The sequence below is a fragment of the Herpailurus yagouaroundi genome, unplaced genomic scaffold (genome assembly GCF_014898765.1).
Source record: "Herpailurus yagouaroundi ecotype Mexico unplaced genomic scaffold, PumYag 29, whole genome shotgun sequence".
In the NCBI taxonomy this organism is placed as follows: Eukaryota; Metazoa; Chordata; class Mammalia; order Carnivora; family Felidae; genus Herpailurus; species Herpailurus yagouaroundi.
In genome coordinates this window covers 33,009,272-33,031,094 of record NW_024412377.1, presented here as the reverse complement: position 1 = coordinate 33,031,094, position 21,823 = coordinate 33,009,272, and the positions used below count along the sequence as shown (strand labels likewise).

The following is a 21,823-nucleotide window of genomic DNA, read 5'->3' as shown; positions in this document are numbered from 1 at the left end:
CCATGGTCCCTGAAATGCTGAGGCTACACTGTCTCACGATTTTTTGGGGGGTGGGCTGGCATCTGGCCGCAGTCTTGGGGCACTGGCAACAGCAGGGTCCAGCAGGCGTCCTGGGTGCAGCCGACATTCGGCCATTGCTCATTCGGCCATTGTTAGGTGAGACCCTCCCACAGAGGGGCAGAGTGGGTCAAAGCCGCAGTCCTTCGGAAGTAAGGGGCTGGGGAAAACAGCCGCATCTGAGACAAAACTTGGGAGAGAGGTACTGCCTGGGGCCTGGTCACAGAGAGTGGAAAAGAGGAGAGTGGAAGAGAGCTGAAGACGGAGGATCAGTGCTCAATTGCTGATCTGGAAGAACAGACTGGGTGGCTGGGTGGCGCCATTTTTCACCGCCCGCGCATGCGCATGTGCACTGACGAGCACCGCAACAATCCACCCCAGTAGGCTAGCAGCGCCATCTAGTGGAAAGTGGAGCTGTTACACCGAGCCCCGCCCAATTGGGCCAACTTCGCTCTTCAAGAACACAAACCTCACTGCCGGCTTAATGTATGGACTATAAAGAGCTACATGGACTGACCTCTAGGAGAAAATGAAGCAATTTCAGTCCTACTTCAATCTGTTAGCAGGTTCATTATTCAATTTTTTTCTCTCTCTCTTTATCCTTTTTTTCTTTTACAATTCTTCTCTTTTTCTTGAATACAGAAAGAAAAAACTCATTTTTATTTTCAAATTTTATTAAAACTATCTGTCTTTAATTTTTATTACTATATTTTTTACTTTGTGTAAATTTTTTCAAATTCTACTTTATTTGAAAAAAATACTTTATTTGATCTACTTCCATCATTTTATTTTAGTCTATTTCAGTGTACTCACTTTTTCAAATTTTCTTTTTTCTTTCTTTTTCTTTTTTCTCTTTTTCATTTCTTTTCTTTTTCTTGAATGCAGAAAGAGAAAAACTTCGTTTTTACTTTAATTTTCTTTTAAAAATATTTTTATTTAATTTTTATTACTATATTTTTTGCTTTTATGTAAATTTTTTCAAATTCTATGTTACTCCCGTCATTTTATTTCAGTCTACTACAGTGTATTCACTTTTTCAAATTTTCAAACGATTTCTTTCTTTGTCTTTTCTTTATTCTTTTTTATCTTTTTTCTCTTTTTCATTTCTTTTCTTTTTTCTTAAATACAGAAAACAAAAAAATTCATATTTCTTTCTAATTTTTATTAAAAATATTTTTCTATAATTTTTTAACTATGTTCTCTACTTTTGTGTATTTTAGTCTACTTTAGTGTATTCATTTTTTCAAAATCTCAAATGATTTCCTTTTTGTTTTCTCTCCCCCCCCTTTTTTTTTGTTCATTTGTTTCTCTAATTTGTCAAACCACTTTCTACACCCAGAGCAAAACACACCTAGGATCTAGCATCATCTATTCGATTTTTCTGTGTGTGTTTTTAATTTTTAATTTTGATATTTTTTAATTTTAATTTTTTTAATTCCAATTTTTCTACCTCATTAATTCCTTTTCTCCCTTCAAAATGACAAAACGAAAGAATTCACACCAAAAGAAAGAGGATGAAGAAACGACAGCCAGGGATTTAACCAACACACAGACACAAGCAAGATATCTGAACCAGAATTTAGAATCATGATAATAAGAATACTAGCTGGAGTCGAAAATAGATTAGAATCCCTTTCTGCAGAGATGAAAGAAGTAAAAAATAGCGAGAATGAAATTAAAACTGCTACAACTGAGCTGCAATCACGGATGGATGCAGTGGCGGCAAGGATGGACAAGGCAGAACAAAGAATCAGCAATATAGAGGGCACACTTATAGAGAATAATGAAGCAGAAAAAAAGAGGGAGATTAAGGCAAAAGAGCACGATTTAAGAATTAGAGAAATCAGTGACTCATTAAAAAGGAACAACATCAGAATCATAGGGGTCCCAGAGGAGGAAGAGAGAAATAGGGGTAGAAGGGTTATGTGAGCAAATCATAGGGGAAAACTTTCCTAACCTGGGGAAAGAGACAGACATCAAAATCCAGGAAGCACAGAGGACCCCCATTAGATTCAACAAAAACCGACCATCAACAAGGCATATCATAGTCAAATTCACAAATACTCAAGCAAGGAGAAAATCAGGAAAGCAGCAAGGGAAAAAAAGTCCCTAACCTACAAGGGAAGACATATCAGGTTTGCAGCAGACCTAGCCACAGAAACTTGGCTGGCCAGAAAGGAGTGGCAGGATGTATTCAGTGTGCTGAATCAGAAAAATATTCAGACAAGAATTCTTTATCCAGCAAGGCTGCTATTCAAAATAGAAGGAGAGATAAAATGTTTCCCAGACAAACAAAAATTAAAGGAGTTGGTGACTACTAAACCAGCCCTGCAAGAAATTTTAAGGGGGACTCTCTGAGGGGAGAAAAGAGGAAAATATATATACATATATATATATATATTTGTATGTATATGTATATATGTATATATATGTATATATTTGTATATGTATGTATATATGTATATATGTGTATATATATATGTACATATATGTATCAAAAGCAACAAAATATTAGAAAGGACCAGAGATCACCACCAGAAACTCCACCTCTACAAGCATCATAATGGCAATAGATTCATATCTTTCAGTACTCACTCTAAGCATCAATGGACTCAATGCTCCAATCAAAAGACATAGGGTAACAGAATGGATAAGAAAACAAGACCCATCTATATGCTGTTTACAAGAGGCCCACTTTAGACCTAAAGAAACCTACAGATTGAAAATAAGGGGATGGAGAACCAGCTATCATGCTAATGGTCAACAAAAGAAAGCCAGAGTAGCCATACTTATATCAGACAATCCAGACTTTAAAATAAAGACTGTATCAAGAGATGCAGAAGGGCATTATATGATAATCAAGGGGTCTATAGACCAAGAAGACCTAACAATTGTAAACATTTATGTGCCAAATGTGGTGGCACCCAAATATATAAATCAATTAATCACAAACATAAAGAAACTCATCGATAGTAATACCATAATAGTAGGAGACTTCAACACCCCACTCACAGCAATGGACAGATCATCTAATCAAAAAATCAATAAGGAAACAATGGCTTTGAATGACACACTGGACTAGATGGACTTAACAAATACATTCAGAACATTTCGTCCTAAAGCAGCAGAATATACGTTCTTCTCCAGTGCACATGGAACCTTCTCCAGAATAGACCATATACTGGGACACAAATCAGCCCTAAGTAAATACATCATACTGTGCATATTTTCAGACCACAATGCTATGAAACTCGAAATCAACCACAAGAAAAAATTTGGAAAGATAACAAATACTTGGAGACTGAAGAACATCCGACTAAAGAATGAATGGGCTAACCAAGCAGTTAAGGAAGAAATTAAAAAGTATATGGAAGTCAATGAAAATGATAGCACCACAACCCAAAACCTCTGGGATGCAGCAAAGCCGGTCATAAGAGGAAAGTATATAGAAATCCAGGCCTTCCTAAAGAAGGAAGAAAGATCCCAGATACACAACCTAACCTTACACCTTAAAGAGCTGGAAAAAAAACAGCAAATAAAACCCCAAACCAGCAGAAGACAGGAAATAATAAAGATTAGAGCAGAAATTAATGCTATAAAAACCAAAAAACAAAAACAAAAAACAAAAAAAACAGTGGAACAGATCAATGAAACCAGAAGCTGGTTATTTGAAAGAATTAACAAAATTGATAAACCACTAGCCAGTTTGATCAAAAATAAAAAGGAAAGGACCCAAATAAGTAAAATCAAGAATGAAAGAGGAGAAATCACAACCAACACAACAGAAATAAAAACAATAATAAGAGAATATTATGAGCAATTATATGCCAATAAAATGGGCAATCTGGAAGAAATGGACAAATCCCTAGAAACACATACACTACCAAAACTGAAACAGGAAGAAATAGAAAATTTGAACAGACCCAGAACCAGTAAGGATATCGAATTAGTAATAAAAAAATCTGCCAAAAAACCAAAAAGCCAGGGCTAGATGGCTTTCCAGGGGAATTCTACCAAACATTTAAGGAGGAGTTAACACCTATTCTCTTGAAGCTGTTCCAAAAAATATAAATGGAAGGAAAACTTCCAAACTCTTTCTATGAAGCCAGCATTACCCTGATTCCAAAATCAGACAGAGACCCCACTAAAAAGGAGAACTATAAACCAATTTCCCTGATGAATATGAATGCAAAAATCCTCAACAAGATATTAGCCAACCAGATCCAACAATACATTAAAAAAATTATTCACCACGACCAAGTGGGATTTATACCTGGGATGCAGGGCTGGTTCAATATATGAATAACAATTAACATGATTCATCATATCAATGAAAGAAAGGACAAGAACCATATAATCCTCTCAATAGATGCAGAGAAAGCATTTGACAAAATACAGCATCTTTTCTTAATAAAAACCCTCAAGAAAGTAGGGATAGAAGGATCATACCTCAAGATGATAAAAGCCATATATCAGTGACCCAACGCTAATATCATCCTCAATGGGGAAAAACTGAGAGCTTTCCCCCTAAGGTCAGGAACAAGACAGGGATGTCCACTCTTGCCACTGTTATTTAACTTAGTATTGGAAGTCTTAGCCTCTGCAATCAGACAACACAAAGAAATAAAAGGCAACCGAATCGGCCAGGAGGAGGTCAAACTTTCACTCTTCGCAGATGATATGATACTCTATATGGAAAACCCAAAATATTCCACCAAAAAACTGCTAGAATTGATCCATGAGTTCAGCAAAGTTGCAGGATATAAAATCAATGCACAGAAATCGGTTGCATTCCTATACACCAACAATGAAGCGACAGAAAGAGAAATCAAGGAATCAATCCCATTTACAGTTGCACAAAAAACCATAAAATACCTAGGAATAAATCTAACCAAAGAGGTGAAAAATCTATACACTGAAAACTATAGAAAGCTTATGAAAGAAATGGAAAAAACACAAAGAAATGGAAAAAGAATCCATGCTCCTGGATAGGAAGAACAAATATTGTTAAAATGTTGATATTACCCAAAGCAAACTACATATTCAATGCAATCCCTATCAAAGTAACACCAGCATTCTTCACAGAGCTAGAACAAATAATCCTAAAATGTGTATGGAACCAGACAAGACACCGAATAGTCAAAGCAATCTTGAAAAAGAAAACCAAAGTAGGAGGCATCACAACCCCAGACTTCAAGCTATACTACAAAGCTGTAATCATCAAGACAGTATGGTACTGACACAAGAACAGACAGATCAATGGAACAGAATAGAGAACCCAGAAATGGACCCACAAACGTATGGCCAACTCATCTTTGACAAAGCAGGAACGAATATCCAATGGAATAAAGACAGTCTCTTCAGCAAGTGGTGCTGGGAAAACTGGACAGCAACATGCAGAAGAATGAACCTGGACCACTTTCTTACACCATACATAAAAATAAACTCAAAACGGATGAAAGACCTCAATGTAAGACAGGAAGCCATCAAAATCCTCGAGGTGAAAGCAGCCTAAATCCTCTTTGCCACAGCAACTTCTTACTTTGATCTTGGCCACAGCAACTTCTTACTTAACACATCTCTGGAGGCAAGGGAAACAAAAGCAAAAATGAACTGCTGGGAACTCATCAAAATAAAAAGCTTCTGCATAGCGAAGGAAACAGTTAGCAAAACTAAAAGGCAACTGACAGAATGGGAGAAGATATTTGCAAATGACGTGTCAGCTAAAGGGTTAGTATCCAGAATCTATAAAGAACTTATCAAACTCAACACCCAAAAACCAAATAATCCAGTGAAGAAACAGGCAAAAGACATGAATAGACACTTCTCCAAGGAAGATATCCAGATTGGCCAACTGACACATGAAAAATGCTCAACATCACTCATGATCAGGGAAATACAAATGAAAACCACAATGAGATACCACCTTACACCTGTCAGAATGGCTAACATTAACAACTCGGGCAACAACAGATGTTGGTGAGGATGCGGAGAAAGAGGATCTCTTTTGCATTGTTGGTGGAAATGCAAGCTGGTGCAGCCACTCTGGAAAACAGTATGGAGGTTTCTCAAAAAACTAAAAATAGAACTATCCTACAGACGCAGCAATTGCACTATTAGGCATTTATCCAAAGGATACAGGTGTGCTGTTTTGAAGGGACACATGCACCCCCATGTTTATAGCAGCACTATCAACAATAGCCAAACTATGGAAAGAGCCCAAATGTCCATCAATGGATCAATGGATAAAGAAAAAGTGGTATATGTATACAATGGAGTATTACTTGACAATCAAAAAGAATGAAATCTTGCCATTTGCAACTGCATGGATGGAACTGGAGGGTATGATGCTAAGTGAAATTAGTCAGAGAAAGACACAAATCATATGATTTCATTCATATGAGGGCTTTAAGCGACAAAACAGATGAACATAAGGGAAGGGAAACAAAAATAATGTAAAAACAGGGAGGGGAACAAAACAAAAGAGTCTCATAAATATGGAGAACAAACTTACAGTTGCTGGAGGGGTTGTGGGAGGGGGCATGGGCTAAATGGGTAAGGGGCATTAAGGAATCTACTGAAATTATTGCTTCACTATATAGTAACCAATTTGGATGTAAATTTTGAAAAATAAAAAATAAAGTTAAAAAAAGAAATTAGAAAATATTTATTTGGAAAATGAAATGCAACACACAAATCTTATAAAGTGAAATCAGTTTTCAAAGGGAAATTTAAAAACCTTAAAATGTGTGTTAACAGGGAAAAGGCTGAAGACAAATGATATGTTTACTAAATATTTAAAAAACTAAACCTACATGAAAACAAAGTGATAAAGTTAGGAGTAGAAATTAATAAAACAGAAAACAAACATGACTAAAGAGAAAATCAATAGACCAAAAATTAGATCTTTGAAAAGACTAATAAAATTGAGAAACCTTAAGACACAGAGAGAATAATTATTAGTAATAACAATTTTAATATGAAGAATAATAAAAAAAGACATCACTAAAGAGGCTACAGAATCTAAAAATACCTTAGAAGCATACTGTGAGAAACTTTATGCCCCAAAAAAAGAAGAAAAAAAAGAAATGGACAAATTCCTAGAGAAAGAAGCTTAGCAAAAATGACATAATTAAAGAAATAGATAACCTATAAGTCTTATTTCTGTTAGATTCATTGTACATGTTATTAAATCGTTTACTCCTCAAACACTCAGATCCATATTGGACTTACTGGTAAATATTTTAAAATCACATCAATCTTAAACAAACTCTTCCACAATATAGGAAAAGAGCTAACAACTTGTTTAATCTGGCCAATCCAATCTTAACACTAAACTTTGACAAATATGTTTCAAGAATATTAGTACAGGCTAATATTTCTCATGAAAATAGAGACAAAAACCCTAAATATATACTAGCCAATCAAATCCAGGTATTCCCCAAATGCACTTATTCTCAAAATGCAATGGTGACTTGAGATTCAAAAATCAATTGATGTTATCTCCAGATGTGATCCTGTCAGACAAACCCCAAATGATGAATATTCTAAAAGTAGGTGGTCTTTATTCTTCAAATTGTCAATGCCACTAATGACAACGAAAATTTACGAATCTGTTCTTGTATTAAGAGAGACAGTTGAGGGTGCCTGGTTGGCTCAGTTGGCTAAGCATCTGACTCTTGGTTTCAGCTCAGATCATGATCTCTCAGTTTGTGGGATCAAGCCCTGTGTCTGGCTCCATGCTGACAGTGTGGAGCCTTCCCAGGATTCTCTGTCACTCCCTCTTTCTCTGTCCCTCCCCCACTCGCTCTCTCTCTCAAAATAAGCTTAAAAAAAAAAAAGAGAGAGAGACAATGATGGCTAAATGAAACATGTGATCCTGGGCTGGACTCTGTAATAGAGAGGAAAATAAAAAAATCATGCTTCAAAACTTGGTTTAAAGAAAGAGCAGATTGGATAAACTGTGAAATTCTTCTACTGGGATTTATCTTTGTTTTCTTTCATATATCTAAGCCTGAAACAACACTGTTTTTATTCAAATAGACTGCTTTACACTCTCCTATTAGAAACGATAGGGTCAATACAATTACTCAGGAAGTCAAGTAGGCATATTCCATGGTGTCAGTAAAAGGTATTTTGAGATCTCTTTTCCTATGATACCTATCATTTTCCTGTGATATCTATAAAGGTATCATGTCCACAGCATTTTGAGGGTCTTGCTCAGTGATCTAGCCCTGGGATTGCTCACCCACCAGCTTATTTTGTAATTGTTGCCCCCCACTGATTTCCTCTATTATTGCTGGAAAGCAGAGCAGAAACAGTACTTTTATTCAAGCACAGTTTCATCCAACCATCTAGCCCTTGTAGAATAATGAAATCATCACAGTTTTGTAACTAATTCTCTGCTCCTCTCTTTGTTTTCCTGCCTCCTCTGATATATATCTCCCCAGTGCCCAGTTGGGTAACAACACCTATTCATCCCTAAATGTCAGCTATAGGAGAAACCATAAAACCAAAGCATTTGTGTATTATAATAGTACCCGAGGTAATTTCAGCTTCAGGCTGAATACAAATCTTTTCCTCACATCCTCTTGAATTGTATTCTTTATATCTGTGATCAAAACAGATTGGGAAGCTTAATTGACAGTAGAAATTCAAATGGATTGATGGATGTTAAAAAATTTTACGATGGGGGAGGAGGATAGGGAAAGTGTTTGGTTAAATGAATATGGCTAAAAGATTATATTTATTCCCATCTAGGAAGCTCCAAGAATTTCTATTGAACATAGCAATTGGCCATATAAACTTATTTCATCAATCTCCTGTTATGACAGGAAAGAAATAAAATGTTGTAAATCCAAAAGGACAAGAAGAACAGAGGAGATGTCAGTAGATGTAATATTTCAATAATTTTTGGAAACAGAAAGCAAATGGAAGAATGGTAGCTTAGAATGGAGCAAGCTTACGTGCTAAAAGGCACACAGAGTGAGTACCAAAGCGGAGTCCCTTTTTAACCTGCAGAACCCTGTGGAGGCAAAGGACTTGGAGGCATCTGGCTACCTCACTCAAGACAAGCAAGTACCTCCCCATCTTCTTCTAGCAGAAGACACTAGGCTTAGAAAATCAAACCTTACACAAAGATCAAGGATAAGAAATGATAAAATTGTCGATATACATAAACAAGCAATTATTTTCCTTTTAATTTATTTACAATACATGTTGGTTTAAATCAGTTTCACCACTTTTTTTTTCATTATCATTCCCTAAGAAACTTTTTCCACTTCTTTTTCCCTAATTGCTCATCCCCCAATGAGATTTTGACACCCATGATATATTGTATACCTGCTTATATATTGTATGCATATACGTACTTTAAACATAAAAACAAAAAATACAAAGTTTACTTTTTGTTCAATGCAGATTTTAGAATGACTACACTTTTAAAAGTAAAAAGTTGAAATATTAAGAAGCTATTGTCATGTAACAGCTTCATGATTATTGCTCAGTAAATTTTAATGTAACTTATTTAGTTCTATAAATTGTAATCTATAAAATGAATATGCAAATTGGCAACATAATACACAGTTATAAGAGATTTTTAAACTATTCTTGTTTTTTTTTTAGGTAATTTACAGTTGACCCTTGAACAATGCAAGGGTTAAGAGTGTCGATTCCCTGCACTGTAAAAAATCGACATGTAACTTATGATTCCCTTAAAATTAACTAATAGCCTACCATTGACCAGAAACTCTACCAACAACATAAACATTTGATTAACAGATATTTTGTATATGTATCATATGCTATATTCTTACAATAAAGTAAGCTAGAGAAAGGAAAATGTTATTAAGATCATAAGGAAGAGAAAATACATGTATAGTATTGTACTATACTTGTCAAAAGAAAATTTGCATGTAAGTGGACTCATGTAGTTCAAACCTATGTTGTTCAAGAGTTAGCTGTAATTTAAAAATTAAATTGCTTAAGGGGCGCTTGGGTAGCTCAGTTAGTTGAGTGTCTGACTTCGGTTCAGGTCATGATCTTACAGTTTGTGAGCTCGAGCCCCACATCAAGCTCACTGCTGTCAGCGCAGAGCCCACTTTGAATCCTCTGTCACTCCTCCCCTCTTGTGCTCTCTCAAAAATAAACATTTTTTAGGGGCGCCTGGGTGGCGCAGTCGGTTAAGCGTCCGACTTCAGCCAGGTCACGATCTCGCGGTCCGTGAGTTCAAGCCCCACGTCGGGCTCTGGGCTGATGGCTCAGAGCCTGGAGCCTGTTTCCGATTCTGTGTCTCCCTCTCTCTCTCTGCCCCTCCCCCGTTCATGCTCTGTCTCTCTCTGTCCCAAAAATAAATAAACGTTGAAAAAAAAATTAAAAAAAAATAAACATTTTTAAAATTAAATTACTTAAAAATTATATTAGTGGACTAAACTCTAAATTTGGCTTGATATGAGTAAATAACTTTTAAATAGCTGCCAGATATTCATTTGGATATTGTCAACATTTTCTTTCTTTTCATCACTTGATGTGCCATTGAATAACTTGTAGAATTCAATAATAAAATATAAATTATTTTTATTTCATTCTCAAAGCCTAACTCACACATAAAAACGCTGAGGTCAAACATGAATAACATCTAACGAATATGCCTCCTCTTGCAATATGCATCAAGACAGAGGAAGCAATCGAAGAAAAGAAGTCATCTGCTCATCATGGATTTAGCACTAATCTTGTAAACATTCTGTGTATCTTCCATAAACTTAATGTCAGTGGTGCTTGCAAGATACCCAAGAAACCCAATAAAAGAAGTTAAATTCTAAGGAATAATGTTCTATTGGTAAGGCTAACCTTTACAAGGCCACAGACAATTGTAATATCTAAGAATTTTCACCACCCCCCAACAATCAATTTTCATCCTCTTGAGGGCAATGTTACCCCTCTTGTGAATGCATAGTTTACAGCACAAACTATAACAGCAGTGTATTATGGAGTTTACATGAAAGCCATAGCAAAGAGATCTGGAAGGGGGATAAATGGAGTTATACGGGTACCAGTAGTAAGAAATACAAAGATAAAAAAACAAAGCACACAAAACAAAAAAGAGAAGAAAGAAAAGAAAAACAATCCAGCTCTGATTTGAAAGTGACTGGTCCTGGAGAGAAGATGAGAAAGTAGGAAAGGGTAAAGTAGTGATGATGTTTTGTTGCCTTAAAACTTTGAGTTCTGTTTTTTTAAACAATATAAATAGATGTCCTTAATAAAATAAAGGAAATACTTTAATTAAATGTTAAATTAAACTGCCAAGATTATTTATTAGATCCTTGCTCTTGCTTTTAGATCTAGTTTATAAAAAGGTTTTTCTGATTACATTCAAAATATTACAAGTCTATTAAAGGAAAATAAACATAACAGAATGGTTTGGGGGTGGATATGGGAATGCTAATAGCTAATCGCTAATGTACCCAGAGACTGAGATTCTTCTTAGTAATAATAGTCTGTCTGCATTAAAAATGAGGGCTGTACAGATCAGACACATGAAAATGTGCTCAGCATCACCCATCATCAGGGAAATGCAAATCAAAACCACAATGAGATATCAACTCACACCTGTCAGAATGGCTAAAATCAACAACACAAGAAACAAAGGTGCTGGTGAGGAGGTGGAGAAAGGGGAACACTCTTGTACTGTCAGTGGGAATGCAAACTGGTGCAGCCGCTCTGGAAAACAGTATGGAGGCTCTTCAAAAAATTGAAAAGGGAACTACCCTATGATCCAGCAATTCCACTACTGGTTATAAATCTAAAGGAAGCAAAAACAGAATCTTGAAGAGACATTTCCCCCCACGTTCTTTGCAGCATCATTCACAATAACCAACCTATGGAAACAACCAGTGTCCATCAACAGATAACTGGATAAAGAAGTGGGGTGTGTGTGTGTGTGTGTGTGTGTGTGTGTGTGTGTAATGAAATATTAGCCACTAGAGAAAAGGAAATCCTGTCATTTGTGATAATGTGGATGAGACTTGCTGGCATTATGCTAAATGAAATAAGCCAGATAAAGACAAATATGGCATAATATCAGTTATATGTAGAGTAGGAAAAAAAAATCAACCCATTAGAGAGTAGAAAAATGCTTGCCAGGTGCTATTGAAAGGGAACAGGTGTACCTTATGGAATGCAAAGGCAGAAAGTATAGCTGAGCCTCATGACGGACAACATTTATACTCTGTAGGCATATTTCTTCAACTCCCCACTTCATTCTTCTTTGTCTCTGCAGAGAAGTATTTTCTGCCTCTCTTTGCATATGGCTTAAATAAGGTTCACATTATGTCTTACTGCAGTTCCAATTCCTAACCTTGGCACATAAAATCCAATTGACTCATGCCTCATGCTGGCCCATCAACCCTGCCCAAGAGGCAGACTCATGAGACCTACAGCAGGATTAGATTTTCCTGCTGACAAGGAAAATCTTTCCTGAGACAAGGCTGGACAGATTTTCTCTAATAAAGCATAGGGACAAGAGAAAATAGAGGCAGAGAGAATGACCCACAATTTTTTTTAGAAGAAACGGTATTTTACAAATATTAAAGAAATGCTGCTAAAAAGCTATATAATTTGCTCATTTGGTTTTTTTTCTCTCTCTTCTGCCCAATAGATGATGAACTCCATGAAAGCAGGATTTTTTTTCCTTGTCTTAGTCACTGTCCAATGCCTAGAACAGTGCCTTACAGTAAATTTTTGGTGAATGAGTGAACAGAAGGCTTTAAATAATGATAACAGTGATGATTATAATAAATGTGAACTGAAGAAAAGAGTGCATGCACAAGAGAGGCTATAATTTCTGAGATAAATTTCTTATAATTTTCAGTATTTTTCAGAATTCATTTTTTCCAGCCAACTATTTGTATCTTTTAACTAAAGTTCTTGAAATTAACAAACTTATTCATTTTTTGCTCTTTAAGTCTCAACATAATGTCTGGTGTATAACAGGTGCTCAGTGAATATGTATTGATCAGAATGGGTGAGTAGATACTGTTGCTCTTATGGCACTAAGAAAAGTGCTTTGCAAGCCATGAGATGCCACCCAAATATCAAATTGTTATTGTCAGCATAGTGGACCTTTAGATTGAATGTTTACATGACCCTGAATTCATATTTGAAACCTAATCCCCAATGTGATGCTATTTGGAGGTGGGGATTTGGGTGGTGATGAGGTTGTAAGAGTGGAGTCCAATGAATGGGATGAGTGCCTTAAAAAGATAAAAAAGATTTTAGACAGTTCTTTTGCACCTTCTACCATATGAAACTGTAACATGAAACAGCCAGGAAGTGGGTCCTCACCAGATACCGAATCTGCCGGCACCTTGACCTTGGACTTCCAAGCCTCCAGAACTGTGAGGAATAAATCTCTGTTGTTGATAAGCCACTCAGTCCATGGCACTTTGTTTCAGCAGCCAGAACGGATTAAGACAAGAAAACTTGGTAATAGTGTTCAAGATGCATGGGATAGCTGTATGTCATGGAACCAACTAGGAAACTGATTCAAGAGTTTGGACAAGACCTATTTGACCTCAGTCAAATCTTGAGAAAAATATGTAACTATCTATTGTAAGATGTCCCAGAAGCCAACAGTAAATTGAAAGACGGTCATTCAGTTTGACAATAGTTCTTGTAGGCCCATTGTGTTTGTAACTCATGTTGCAAAGAGTGACATTAATGAAGAATAGCACTTAAGTAATTAAATACAGTCCTTTTAGACTACCCCGGAAATAATTTTAGTAGGAAAGGAGAAGAAAAGAGCATGGTAGCCTGAGGTCCAAAGCACACTTCTACTTCCTCCACTTGAGAGTTTTGATCTTTGATTCTCCGGGTGAAATAATTCAATTTGTAATTTTACTTTACTCACACACTGACTGACAAAGTACACTCTGAGGGGCCTGTGAAATAGATGGGGTCATTAGCCTTAACTCTAATAAGAAATTACAGTATTTTTCCTGTAATGATAAGTTGGCATGTGAATGCTTAGCATGTGAAAAAGCCTTCAGACAGTCAGCAGCCTCCACTGTTCATTATCTTATGTTTGGGGTTATTTTCTTGGCAGAAAACACCATTTGGCTGTGAATCCGTCATCATTAAGAGAGGAATAAAGATTTTTAAAAGAATACATATTCTCCTTCTGGAAAAATTATAATTGCTCCATTTTAGCATTCCATGTCCTGGCTCTAATTTCCTTCAACACCCTTCTGTTCCTTTACAAGTAAAGGCTTTCTCTCCTGGTCAGTCTACACATTTAAGCTCACCAGCAACTTTCTGCATTATACAGATACAGAGCATTTTATTGAAAAATGTATTCCATGTCACCAGCCAGCACTTTAGAAGGCCTGCAGTTGCTGAAACAGTTCGGCTGGCGGATTTCACAGCATGCTTTGTTTCTCAGCAGCATGTGTCCAGATACTGTTTAGAGAGCACTCGTATTCGTGCCGGAGGCGTACCTGAGCGTAATTGCACACATTCAATTCCTAGCTCTGGAACAATCACCTGTTCGTCTTACATAGAAGACTATTTCTACTTCTGCTTCTCAAAGCCACTGGACACTGTGGTTCTATTGATCAGACCAGAAATCTCTCCCTCTGGGTTTCAGGGTTCAGAACACTTTTTCTGTAAAGGGACAGACTCATTTCTCTGCCCTTCTCGTAGCCCATATTACTTAACAACCCTACTTCGGCTTGTCCTTTTGGCTTCTGACTTTCTAGGTTATCACTGCTAGCATTTGCCCTTTGCTCCAAATACCATGACCAGGGAAAAACATATTTCATTTTAGGGCCTCATAGAACCAACTAGAGAAAGAAGTGTAGATAAATGGTGTATTATTACCATATATTTTTTTCTCCTATTTATCTTATCAGATACTCAAGGGTGAAATTCCTACCACCCCCAAAGTGCCTTCAATGATGGTCTATTGTTTTCCTTCTTAGCCTGAAATTTCAATCTTTAAAGTCTCAAAATGGTACAGGAGAAAGACAACAGACTGTGAATCTGAGACCTGTACTCTGGTTCTGACTTACTCTGGTCTTGGGTAAGTTACTACCATGCATGTTAAAACATGTTACTTTGGAGCAGTCGTCTCCTGCTTTACTTCAAAGAGTCTTTAGACCTGCTCAGATAATCATTTCCCACTCCATAGTGAAAATATAAGTTGTTTGTTTTAGCTGTTTTCCATATTTGGGATATAATTAATATTTTTTAAAGTTTTCCACTGTTTTGAAAAAGTTTGAAAAATACTTAGTTTCAAAAGAAGAAACAATTTCAATGAAGTCATGTGATTTGCTAAAGATCACATAGTTGTTGCAGAATCAAGAGCGAAACATAAGTCTCCACATTCTCAATCCCCACAGTTTTCTTTTTCCATTGCACTACTTTGTTGTGCTTCACCTTAGCATAATATCCCTATTAGCCAATCTCAAGCTATATTGTGAACCTCTCCGGAAGTATAATCATCATTAGATGGAAAGAGCACACTTGCCATTGCTATTTTAAATCTTCCCAGATTAAATTTGTATTTGCTCTTGCTGGTTTATGGAGATGCTTTTTCTATCATAAACATTTCTATAATAAACTGTATCCAGCAATCTCACTAAATTCATTTATTAATTTTAATGTGTCTGTAGATTCTTTGGGATTTTTCTATCTACACAAGTAATACTAGAGGATCTCCAGTACAGTATTGAGAAGTGGTGATGGCAGGCATCCTTCTCTCTTTTCTGAACAAAGGAAGAAACTCTTCAATATTTTTCCATTAACTATGATGTTAGCTACAAGTTTTTTGTAGACACCTTTGTCAGAATAAGAAATTTATTTTCTGTTTCTAATTTGATGAAACTTTTAATCGAGCATAATTGTTGAGTTTTTTTAAACTTTGAATTGTAGTGTAGTTGACATATAAGATGTTAATTTCAGATGTACAACATAGCAGTTCAACAATTAGACACATGAAATCCTCATCACGATAAGTTTAGTTATCATCTGTCACCATACAAAGTCGTTAAGTTTTAATAAATTCTTTTCTTCATTTACCAAATGGTTATAAGATTCTCGGGTTCTGTTTTGTTTACTTTATTCTGTATCACACCATTTATAAAAATACAGTATAACTACGGAGGATTAAAAGGCTACTCACAAAATCTAAAACTGCAAGAGTGACGAAAATTTAGGAATGTATCTGTGACTTCAGATTTCTTAAACCAAATAATTTCTGTAGCAAAAGAAAAATTATCCAAAACAAAAGCTATGAGGACAGAATCACCAAATTAGATTACCTTAAAATTAAGATTTTTTTCTCTTCCAACACACGATCAATAAAACTAATACATACATGACAAACTGAGAAGAGATCCTTAACATTTTTAAAATCATCAGTATATAGGAAATCAAGCAACAAAAGAAAAGAAGCACAATAGAAAAATAATCAGGGAATATTAATTGTTAATTCACAGATAGGAAACCAGAAGGTGCAGTGAGAACACAGGGATGCTGAAATTCACTATTGAAATTCACTGCTTAACCAACCACAAGACATCACATTACACATGTCAGATGTAACATCAAATGCTAGGGAGACCCTGCTAGTGAGAAACTCTCCTAAGCTGCTGCTAAGAGTGTAAATGTGTAGAGTTTTTCCAAAGAGCAACCTGGGTGCTTTTAGGAATTTTCTCACTAATTCACAATGAAAATTACCTTGTGCTTATAGTTGAAGGGAGTCAAAGTGAACAAAAGTAGGCGCTAAGAGAATGGATAAGTAAAATGTGGTTGATACAATGAATGTCAAAGTGAACAAAAGTAGGCACTGAGATAGTGTATAAGAAAAATGTGGTTGATATAATGAATGTCTATGCTCCAACAAATTTACCTTGAATAAGGCTCAGAAGCATAATGGTGAATGAAGAAAGTAAGAAACCAAATAAAACATTTAGCAAAGCACCATTTCTGTAAATTACAAAAATATACATGGAAAAATGAGACTGTATTTTTGAAGGATACACATATATCTAAATAATCCTATGTAAGAACAGGCATCAAATACATTAACACATGTAACTAATCTAGGAAAAGAAATGAAACAAGATCCTTGGGAGAAAATAGTGAAATAAATAAAAGAAGATCTTGCACAGACCAGTAATGATATGGCTCTATAAACTGTGGAATGTGATCTATTCTGTGCATTTGAGTCTTTAAAAAATATGTGATGTCACTTACAAAATTATAAAGTTATATATGTACACATATTCCTGTGCATGTGTATACTTACAAAGAGAGAGGCACACACACATATACATATAATATGACTGGGAGTATTTACTCCAAGTATTGGAGTAAATACTGGTTATTAAAAATGATTTTGTCTGGTTATTAAAAATGATTTTAATTTTCCTCTTCACATTTTTCCATATTTTCTAAATCTTCCTCAATAAATATTCTATAATCAGAAAAAAATAAGAATCAATACATATTTTAATTATCTGGACATATTCCTAAAGGGAAGACAATTTTAAGCAATGTATTCTAAAGGGGTTTTCAAAAATGGAGTCAGAGATTTTTTTTCTGTTACAATATCCCTTGAGTGGGAAAATCACTGAAAATTCAGGACCCTGTGTAATATCTCACACAGAGTTTCAGTATTACTGCTGAAGTAATCATTTGCAAAGTCCAGAGTTTCCACAGTGTGTTTATTTTGACAACACGTTAGATCTCCAGGTTAGGACCTTATGTTAGCTAGCAATAGGAGGGAGGAAGCTTGTTTGGATTATCATATAACCCCTTTTTGTTTTGAGAAAGTCCCTATTATTTTTGCAGCCATTTGCAGATAAGCTCTCTGGACACCACAGACTCTGTTTACAGGTGAGTGATATAAAGATTTCATTTGTAATCTTAATATTTCAGAGTTATGGATCATGTTTCCAACAAACGTACCCTTTCATGCGTGAAAATACATAACTCAGATTATAGCCACTTATTTGCCTTTCTACCTAGCTTAAATCTCAAAAGAACTAAAAGATCATGTCTCTTAAAGAACTTCCAGAGAACTACCTTGTTGAGATCAAGTTTTTTCTATGAGTTACACTAGAGTTAAAAGTAAAGCAAACATACCCTTTAGTCAAAAGATGAGTCATACTCCTGGACACCCCAGCCTATCCTAGCAATGGTACATATCATTTTTTGAGCCTCTGGGGAATGCACAGAAGAACAAAATATGAAATAAGGAGATTCAAGAAATTTACAAGGAGATGGAAAGGAAGAACCTGCAACTGGGGGCAAACTAGAACATCCTTTGAACTGTCGGGTAAGATATGCTGAACTGCCTTACAGAGAGATCGTTCATGTGAGGCGTGTACATCAGAAGGTGACAGATCAGAATAAGATGGACTTCACTCTACACTAGAATTCTCTAAATGCTCACAAAGCTGTCTTCAATGGTTCAGTGGGATCACTGACTTTTAGAGTACAAGGGAGGTGGCAATTATAAGAAACTAGAGAATTGGTACTCTCCCACCATGGCACCACAGAAGATTTTTTCTATTTTCCTCTATTCACTGAACATTCTTTTGTTCCATGTCTCTATGAAAATGGTATGGTAATGGGTAAAATGCCCACATATAATTTTAGATGTTTCAAAATGCCCAGAGATGTTGGAAATTCATAAATAAGGAAACATTTGATATTTTATGCTGGGCCATGGTAATAACAAAATTAGAGAAATAATTATCTTTATTTGAATGAAAATTAATCCTTTTAACATGAAACAATTTTTCCTCATAACAATAAAATGTTATCAAATGAGAAGATACCAGTTAGTTCTTTTATTAGCATCTCCTCAAATCAGAAGCTTTGACGTTACTGTCTTAATTTATAGCATTTTCCAAATTGCCTCAGAACAGTTATACCCAGAGAAGAGATCAGAATAATTTTATAAGGATTCTGTTCTTGTGGTTTTTGATATTAGTTGGAATAAAGTCCATCTTTGCCTTTCAAGCTTTTGGAAGTTGAAACAGATACTTTCTGCTGAGAACTGAGAACTGGTAGTCTCTTGTAATTCAACTTCCCCCAATCATCTACACGTTAATTCAACAAAATGCTTTAAAATTTTGTTTTCTCTGCAATTGAAGGAACTATTCTGGAAGAAAACCATTTCTTCAAAATGTATGAGAGAAGTAAATAAATAAACAACAACAACAAAACCCTCTTCTGTTTAGGCTTCCTTGTTGATGCAGTTCCTATATGAGAAGATCCCAGTTTGGGTATGAGAGGGTAGAGTGGTGGTCAGTCTAGTGGTTGGTTAACAGGGAAACTTCACATTCTTTAGGAGTCTAAGCTCTCAAGGACCCTGAAGCCAGTGAAAAAATACCCAATCTGGAGTTTGGGTCTGATGTTTAAGACTCATTCTATTCTGTCTAATCATAAGCTAAATTCTGTCTGGACACTCTTTGTCCCAATGTCCTATGGTTCCGGGCTGCCCAGGAAAACTAAGAAAGATAGGTTACTAACCAGGGAACCAAAATCAGCAGGCAAGTGTAGCAACCTTTAATTTTTGCGATTCAAATAGCCTAGGGCAGTAGTCGCTTATAAATAAGTAGCAGCTTATCTATGAGTTACATTTAAAAAGCTTGGATGAAAAGCATAGGAAGAATGTTCAGTTTCTGTCTACCTTTCCCAGACAGTGATAATGTATTCTGTTCTTTGTGTCTCACTCAATGCTGAGCAGTACACAATGGATACTCAAATGTATGTCAATTCCATTTTAAATTGAAGGACATTCTATCACGTGTCAATAGTTTTGGTTGCTTTTATGGTAGCTTTTTTCTCTGAGCTTGTAGGGGAGTTCAAAAATCTCACTGGTTTATTAAGAAGAAGTGCTCTAATATTTGAGCATATTGAAGAAATAATTATTACATCTGATCCCAAACTCTTAGTTTGAATGAAGATTTACAAAATGATGAACCCATTTTTTTTTGGCCGAAGTATCCTCTTATCACAACTAAGAAATGTAAGATATTAAAATATGTTAAAAAATACATTAAAAATACATAAAAGTACATAAAAATACATTAAAATATAATCAGAAGCTTACCCTCTGAAACATTTGAGGTGGCCATATTTCAGTAGGGCAATTTGGCAAAACTTATTAATATTTTAAATTTCACATGATTTGACTAAGTCACCTACTGCTAGGAACACACTCATTGGTCCCATGCATATACTACAAAAGTATATATACTAAGATACAATATGAAGGTGTTTATGGCAGTGTAGGTGTAAACTAAATGCCTAAAATTAGGATAATAGTTAAATCCAATGTAATACACCCATATTGGTATAAAACTATGCAACCATTAAAAAGATGAAGTAGATATGCATCTATCAATATAGAAAGATAGTCAAAGTGTATTATGAAGTGAAAACAGCAAAGTACAGAGTAATATACATCACATGTCCTATTTATGTGCATATATTTAAAGAACATGCATATGTATATGTGTAAGGTAATGTACAAAAGAATTTTCCTTCCATTGGATACCTATAAAAAGATAAAACAGTGATTATGTGTGGGGACTGATTCTGGCTACAGGTAAAAGAGAAATCTGGCCTTGTATTTTTCTTTCTTGCCTGTTTAAAAATTTCAAATATAAGCACGTGTTGTTTTTATTTTTTGAAAGTCAGCAGAAATTTTCTGGTTGATTATATTATAAACCATCTTAATTTTCTTCTTCATACATTTTGATACAATTTAAAATTTTTTAAATGTTTCTTTATATCAGAGACAGAGAGAGAGAGAGAGAGAGAGAGAGAGAGAATGAGCGGGGGAGGAGCAGAGAGAGGGAGACACAGAATCTGAAGCAGGCTTCAGGCTCTGAGCTGTCAGCATAGAGCCCGACATGGGGCTTGAACTCTCAAACTGAGAGATCATGACCTGAGCTGAAGTCAGATGCTTAACCGACTGAGCCACCCAGGCGCCTCACATTTTGATACAATTCAGAACTTAATAAATGTTATCAGATAAATAAGAGGTGGACTAACCAAATAAATTACAAGTGCTTTAAAAGAAATCCGAATCTTGGGGCGCCTGGGTGGCGCAGTCGGTTAAGCGTCCAACTTCAGCCAGGTCACGATCTCGCGCTCCGTGAGTTCGAGCCCTGCGTCGGGCTCTGGGCTGATGGCTCAGAGCCTGGAGCCTGTTTCTGATTCTGTGTCTCCCTCTCTCTCTGCCCCTTCCCTGTTCATGCTCTGTCTCTCTCTGTCCCAAAAATAAATAAACGTTGAAAAAAAATTTAAAAAAAATAAATAAAATAAAATAAATCCGAATCTCAAAAGGTGTAATATTTTATTTCAGTGAACTGTTATAACAAACTAGAGGTAAAGCAGTTATGCTACAAACCATCACTCGTGAAAACAATGGAAGACAATTAGACAAGCTCATTTCTAAAATCTATCAAATATCCTTAATTTGACAGAAAATTTAAGAACAGTTATTACAAAATGGCTGTAATTACGGACTCACATTATTATATTCCTATTTCATAAGAACCAATTTCTAAACTGTTTCCCAGACTCCATTCAAAAATATTTACTGATTATATGCTATGCTTGCTCTCATTCTTCTTTTTTTTTTCTTTTTGTGTACTTTTATTTTATTTTTTTTTATTTATATATGAAATTTATTGTCAAATTGGTTTCCATACAACACCCAGTGCTCATCCCAAAAGGTGCCCTCCTC

General features: G+C 35.6%; 1 protein-coding gene across 2 annotated transcripts in view; it reads left to right on the top strand.

Annotated features, from left to right (window-relative positions):
• Positions 1–17,825: 17,825 nt before the first annotated feature.
• Positions 17,826–21,823, top strand: part of C6 (complement C6) — a 72,325-nt gene continuing 68,327 nt past the window's right edge. The window contains exon 1 of one of the 2 annotated variants that reach the window (XM_040496118.1): positions 17,826–17,952. The gene's annotated coding sequence lies outside the window, so the exon portion shown is untranslated. Of the gene's footprint in view, positions 17,953–18,233; positions 18,395–21,823 lie in introns of those variants that run through there. The other variant, XM_040496114.1, reaches the window with a different exon arrangement.